This window comes from Tamandua tetradactyla, chromosome 8, assembly GCF_023851605.1.
Source record: "Tamandua tetradactyla isolate mTamTet1 chromosome 8, mTamTet1.pri, whole genome shotgun sequence".
Taxonomy (NCBI): Eukaryota; Metazoa; Chordata; class Mammalia; order Pilosa; family Myrmecophagidae; genus Tamandua; species Tamandua tetradactyla.
Window position 1 is genome coordinate 91,276,051 of NC_135334.1, and position 7,499 is coordinate 91,283,549.

Below are 7,499 nucleotides of genomic sequence, written 5' to 3' on the forward strand. Positions count from 1 at the left end.
AGGAACCACCCTATCTAGGGACTATGAGGAAGGAACATGATCATCTTCTACCCTAAGATGTTGGGAAGGAACTTGGTACTCTCCTCTTTTCCCTTTCTCAGTCTCCTTCCCAAGGAATACATGGTTTGTCTGATGGTGAGATGGAAAGGATGTCACATCCAATGCACCATCTTTGCAATAAGTGGAGGTGATGGGTGGCTTCACTTACCAAGGCTCTTGAACCTGTGTGAGGGGCCGAGGGGTGCTGTGAGCTTCCACGGAAATGGCTCAGTCGAGGTCTGTTCACAGACCCAATTCTCCATTCAGGCAGGTTCCAATCCAGAATGAAGAGGCAGATTAGGACTGTCACTCTGGTGTCAGGTGCAGGCTGCATTCATCCTGCCTCATCTGTCAGCAGGAGTGATGACATTGCACCTTGTTCTATGTCTATTTCTCAGAATCTGGAGGAGGGCAGAGGGCAATGAGTTAGCATCACAAAACACCAATAGTTCCCTTTTGAAAGCTAAAGCCCCATTCCTGGACGACTCCAGGAGGTCTAACTTTTCCTTAGGTTTCCCCATGCTCAGGCATCTGTGCAGGGCACAGGAGAATGTTCTCAACAAAATGTATCCTGCATGCTCATGGCATCAGCCAGCCCTTTACTTAGGGCCACTGTCCCCCTCCTGGGGACCACTCCAGCTGTTTTGTAATTCTAGCCTCACACAGCTGCAGCCACATTCTCCCCAGAACTCTTTTATCCAAGTGTAGACATTGGCTCTGACTTAATTTTCCAATGCTTAGTAAGACCAGGCAGGAATAAATATTTAGCGAACATTGGTAAAAGCTTGAGAATAATCAGAAGGGAAGACGCGCAACAAGGAAAAAGAAAAAGAAAAAGAAAAAAAAAAACATTCAGCTCACTCCTGGGAATCACAGCTCCTGAAGACGGCCAGGCATGTCCTCTGTGGGGGGATCCCCTCTGAACCCCCTTTTTCCTCAGACCTCTCCTTCCTTGCCTGCTACCTCATTGCAAGGGCTGCCCTGTCTTGGAGGGCCTTTGAACATGTGTTTCTTTCCTGACACACACACGGACTCAGTGAAAAGGGAAAAACTGCCTCCCACTTCAAGTCGATTCCCCGACGGTTTCCCCACCAGCCTCTAAATCATCTTCCGGGGCCCAGCTCTACCTAAATACCTCAGCTTTCTCTATGGACCAGATAGAAGGATAATTAATTAATTGATTAATTAATTAGCTCCTTTCTCTCATGCCTGCTAACTCTCATGTCGGCCCCAGTTTAGCAGCTCATCCCCCGAGAGGCATTTCTGCTCCCGGTGTCTTCTCAGCAGCTCAACCTCAACCTTTAGGAAGAGGATATGGTGTCACCTTTATATAACCGAAAAGTAAAAAGTCCGTCAACAGGCTGGCCCTAAACTAAAAGCACAGGCATCCTGCAAAAATGACATCTGTTCCCAGGAGCAACAGGAAAGATTGCCAGAAGTGATGAAAAAGGGGTGTGCCCCTGCCACATGGAACACCAGGGCTTCTGCCAACGGGTTCTAGGAGGTCATCTTTTCCTCATCTTGCAGATGAGGAAACTGAAGTTTAGGGAATTTAAACAACCTGTCCCTGGTATCCTCACTAGTAACTACTAGCTACTAGTACTGTATATAAAGATAAACAGTCAGTCAGAATTCTCTCTACCAAACTTCTCGCTAGAAACAAATTGTACCTGTGAGAGCTGGATGAGTCCCAACCCCCCTCAGAGTCCTTATCAGTGGAGTGAGGCGGGTGGGATAATTGATTTCTGAGCACTGTGACGGGTCAGCCTCCAGACTTTGATTCTGTGACTGTAGGCCAGCTAGGGTTGCCTATCTTTTTCCCCTAAGACAAGCTCTTCCAGTCCTAGAATTTTATAATCTACAATTATTTGCCTGTCTCAGGTGAATTGTCTGCTTCTTTGTGTCAAGGGGCTATAATCTCAAAGTTGGTCACTTTGGAGCCATCCCTTACCTTTGCAGGAGAAGCTGTGAGCATGGTTGTTGTCTGAGATTTCCAGCATGCTAGTGGATCGCAAGACACAGAGTTCGATTTTTGAGAGATTGAGAATATTCAAGCAGCGTTAGAGTGGGGACCGTGGCACTCTTGCTTATATTCAGCAGTGTACATTTCTCCCTGCATCAGTTATGTCAACAAGGTCTCCCCGCTACACCTGTCCTGGACTCTATGTCTAGCCTCCTCTTAGTCCATGGTCCACACTTTTTTCTTTAGCTTCTTTCAAGATTTCATTTTCCTGGTCATGCTTCTCATTGCCTGAAATACCCGTCCTTAATTCATATGTGTCTTCCAAAGGTCAGGCAAGGCTCAGGCATCACCTCCTCCAAGAAGCCTTCCCAGACCTCTCCTCCCATAGCACTCTATGCATGCATGCCTCCACCACAGCACTCACCGCATGGCAGTGCCATTTTTATCTATGTGGGCCAATAGAAAAGAATTTTAGGATGCATTAAATATCATGATATCAATCATCATGCATGTCTAAGCCAAGTCCAACCAACAGAGGAAATTTTATGAAAATATCGTAGTGCTCAATGTAACTTCTCCAATCTCCATCCAGTTCTATTCGTCCCATCACCATCATGGCCAACATCTAAAGGGGAAAGAAAGAGATGATATCCTTTCTAGTAGCCTTATATTTTCCTTTAATATTCTATATACATTAGTATCCTGATCAACCCATCCACACATCAACCATCCTGAGTCACCCAAAGCCTCAATAGAGTTAGCCACCGCAAAGGCCCGGGCATCAGGCCATCAGAACTGATGCTTGCCTATGAAGTGAGGTCCTGAGTCCCCTCTATCCCGGGTATTTGTCCTTTATCTGATGATCCACGGGGAGGTGCGGGCCCATGAGGACATAAAGGTCTCACGCTGTGGGGGGCAGGGGTAGTGATCTGACAGTGACTATTTACAAATATGTATGGAAATGTTCCGTGTGCCAAAGCTTACCAGAAATGACAGCCCTGGGAATGTTAGAGAGCAGAAAGGGATCCAGACACTTATCTAATCTCTCCACTCTTCACTGAGGCTCTAACAGACTCCAAGCAAAGATTCCCATAGAGCTGACTGGGAGCACTACAAAGGATCAGCTGGGAATGAAGGGATTAATCGGATTGCCATCATGTAAAATCCAAGGCATTTCCAAACTTTACATTTTGCTTTGAGAAGGTAAGGTCAGAGAAGTGGGGGAAGCACATCTAAAAGTTCACCAGAATTTCTTCCAATTTTGCTTGCCTATCAGACTTTTTTTCTGTTTAACTTCTGGCCACTCCAGCTTCAAGTCTCTGTTACCTTATGTAGTTTATATTCCCCAAGAATGTTCAGGCCCCAGTTTGGAAATTGTGGCTACAGTATGCTCTCTTTTCCTAGGAGGAGGAACATTAGATTCTCAAGATAATCCTCTGTTAGTACTTATTCCACTGATAATAGTTGTGTGTTTTAAACATACCCCTCGTTTTCATGATTTTTTAAATTATGCAAATAATGCATGCACACATTCTTATCGTAAAAACTAAACAATACAGATAAAGGGAAAACTCCCTTTAACTCTTCTTCTGCATTCTATCTCCAGAGGTAACTACAGTTGTCACTTTGGTCTGTGCTGTTCCATTCTTTTAATACATGTCTATATACATACATACATACATACATAGGAAAATAGTGATTTGGTTTTGTTGCATCCTTTGTCTTTACATAAATATCATTATGTGAATTGTTCTGCAGCTTTCTTCCTTCACTTAAAAGCATGTCTTGAAAATCTTTCCAACTACTTCATTCTTTTTAGCTCTGGCTTGAATTTCCTAGATTAAATGTCTCATACTTTACCTAACCCTCCTTATAGGTGGACATGTCTGTGGTTTCCAATTTTCCACTCTCACTGACACCCTTTCAATAAGCATCTTTGAACTTGCCTCTTTCTGCACCTATATTTCTCTGGGGTAGATTCTACAAAGTTCCCTTGAAGAGTCAAAGGGCACGTGCATTTTTATTGTCAGTTTCCTTCTAGATTTACCAATTTGCTCTTCTACCAATAGTATATGACAGTACCTGTTTCCCCAAACTCTTGTCAAAACTAGATGCAGGTGTTGGTGACAGTAGTTTATTATTGTGAGTATAATTTATAGCACTGAATTATATAGGTAAATGTTTTTGTAAGGGGAAACTTTAAGGCATATGTGTTGCTAGGATAAAAATTAAAAGTTAAAACATAGGACTGTATGACAGTGAATCCTACTATAGGTGATAGACTATATACTTTATAGTACAAGAATGTTCTTTCATGAATTACAACAAATGTACAACACTATTACAAGGTATTAATAATAGGGTGGTATATGGAGAAAAACTCTTAATAATAGCTAATACTATTTTAATAATTTTTCATCAATTGTAACAAAAGTAACTACTGTTAAGAAAGTAGTACAATTCCAAAAAAGTGCTCTCATCAGTTGTAACAAATGTTCCACACCAATGCAAGGTGTTGGTGGTGGGGTGGTTTATAGGAATCCTGTATTGTATGCATGATTGGTCTGTAAACCCACAACTTCTCTCATAATTTTTTTTTTAACAAAAAGAGAACACCTACAGAAAGTACATACACAAACAATATATAAACTAGATGGTATCAGTATTTAACTTTCACCAATATGATGCATAAAGATTGATTTCTCTTTGCCAAATTTTCATTTTCATTTTCCTGATGATCAGTGAAGTTGAGCATCTTTTCATAAGTTTATGGGTCATTTGCATTTCTTTTTCTGTGGATTGCCCATTTGTATCCTGTGGTAGGCGGACTTTTATACAAATAATGCATGCACACATTCTTGAAGATGGGCTGGACCTGGTGGTTTTGCTTCTAATAAACAGAATATGGCAGAGATGATAGTTTGTCACTTCATAGATTGAGCTGCAAAAGATTCTGACTTCCAGCTCTCTCTTACACGGGCATGCTCTCTCTCTCTCTTCCACACGCAGTCTCTCTCTCTCTCTCTCTCTCTCTCTCTCTCTCTCTCTCTGGCTCTTCTTGGCTTGCTCAGTGTGCTAAAGCAAACTGCCATTTTGTGAGGTGCACTACAGAGAAGTCCACATTGCAAAGAACTGAGAGTGGCTTCTGGACAACAGCCAGCATGGAACAGAAGCCCTCAGTCCAGTCATCTGGAAGAAACTGAATCCTGTCAATCACGTCAGTCAGCTGGGAGGTGGTGGCTCCCCAACTGAACACTGACATGGCTGCAGCCCTGTCCAACAATCCATTTGCAGCTGGTGAGAAACCTTGAGCCAGATATCCAACTAAGCCGTGCCTGGATTCCTGTCCTCTGGAGACTGTGAGGTAATATATGATGTTTCAAGCCATTAAATTAGGGGGTCATTTTTAATGCAGTGCTAGAAAACTAATACATATTCTTTGTCCCTTTTTCTATTTTTTGACATGTTGCGACAACACAGTTGGATATCCTCTACAGGTTATCTATATTGGAAGTATTTTCTAGCAATCTTTCGCTTACCGTGAACTTTGTTTATGATGTCTTTTATTATTCAGAACTTTAAATTGTTGACGTCTTCAAGGGTATCAATCTTTTCTTTTATGGCTTTCAAGATTTGTCTCTTGCTTGAAAAGGTCTTTGCTAGTCCAGAGTTGTAAACGTCTTAATTATTTGTTTGCATCGTTCTCCTGAACCCCACTCCAAGCTCCATGAGGGCAGGGATTGGGTCTTGCCCATCTCTGGGGTCACAGCCGCCAGCCTGGCGTCCTGCACGGAGCTGGCATTCAGAGATGCTGAGACGCATTCATGCAGATAAACATTGCAAGGCCGCATTCCTCGCTCTCAGTAATTTCTCCCTGGTGGATAATCTCCATTCGAGGGCTGAACTGTGTGCAGAGCTCCTCTTCCTCTCTGCTCAGCTGAGACAGAGAACAGATACCCTTGCAGCCCCCTCCACAACTTCTTCTCATTGCCCCGTCAAGCACGCTAATGCACGCCCTCCGCTGTAACTACACAGGCTTGGCTCTTACATATTGCTCCTGCGCCGAAGATCTCAGCCTATAAAAGGGAAAAAGGGAACAAATAATCTGAGGATTTCACTTAAAGTGCTGGTAAGGATCCACTGCTAAGAAATGTAAAAATTTACAGCATGAATTAAATTTGCCAGGAGACACAACCTGACGAGGGGCTGTCGATGTTGCAAACACAAACCAGCAACCCCAAGCTTCACCCCAGATATTAAGATGAAGTCAGAGGCGAATAGAAGCAATGTCAGAGGTAGAGAGCCGTCAAATGGGGGAGGAGCTTAGGCCAGCAGGGCCCTTTTAACACATGACATCAGAAAAAAAACTGAGACCTGGGTGGGGGTGGGGGATGGGTGGGGGGAGACCCCTGGGATATAATTTAATAGAATGGATTTCTTTTGAGATCTCACAACTTACCTGGCCATCCAATTTGAAGATCTAAAAGCCGCGTCCCAGAAAGGGGGCGGGAATTGTCCATGGTTAGGAGAAGAGGTGGGATTAGAACTTAGGTTCCAAGTTCCAGGTCAGGCTCTTTCTCCAAAGCTCAAGGAAGGAAACTGAGAAGGAGTCCTAGCTCCAGGTAGAGAGATGAAGCTCTCACCCTATACTTCTAGAGGACATGAAGTGAGATAATCTTGTGCCTAGGGAAGTGGGGAGGTGAGTCTGGTGCTATCCAGCATTTCCTTTCCCCGTGGTCCTAAGAGGAGGATTCTTAAAATTGCTGTGTTTTTAACTTTGCTCAGGCTGTTTGGACCCTGAGTCCACCTTCTCTAGAGGTAGAAGTTTGCTCTCTGGTCAACACCTGTCTGGGCCCAGCCCACTGTGCCTGGCACAACACATTCAGGCATTGACTTACGCAAAAGAAGCCCGCACATCAGAGTGGGGCTTTGGGTGGGAATGGATTCCGCAGCTGGGGGATGGGTGAAGGAACTCAACATTTGATTGGCGCCCCCGCCAGCCTGAGAGATATTTTGTGTACCCCTTCATCAAGATACTTTATTACCTGCCATCTGCCAGGAAAGTGCAATAAATATACAAATCTGCAAGGAATATAGTGTGAAAATAATATGAATGCGTCCCTTATTCTTTTCACTGCAGCTGGGCGGGTGTTCCTGGAACCAGTGGAGTCAAAGATACTCCAACCCCAGGCCAGTCTTCATGAGGCCTCTGGCCTTCAGGTTCTCCTCTGTCCATGTGGACACTACCTCCTAGGGGCAAATCATTTCTTCTCCTGGATTCTACAAGGATCAAAGATTACACCAATTGGGAAACACTGTAAGAAACCAAGCCTGGCCTTTGCCAGCCCCCAGCCCCTTGCCAAAGCAAAGGCAAGAGGCAGACTCCCACTGAGCCTGGAGTAGGCCAGGGACTCCTGGGCTATGGCCACCACTGACTTCTGCTGAAACTGGGGTGGCTGTGTGTAAATGGGCCAGCTTCCAGAGCCATTGTCTACAT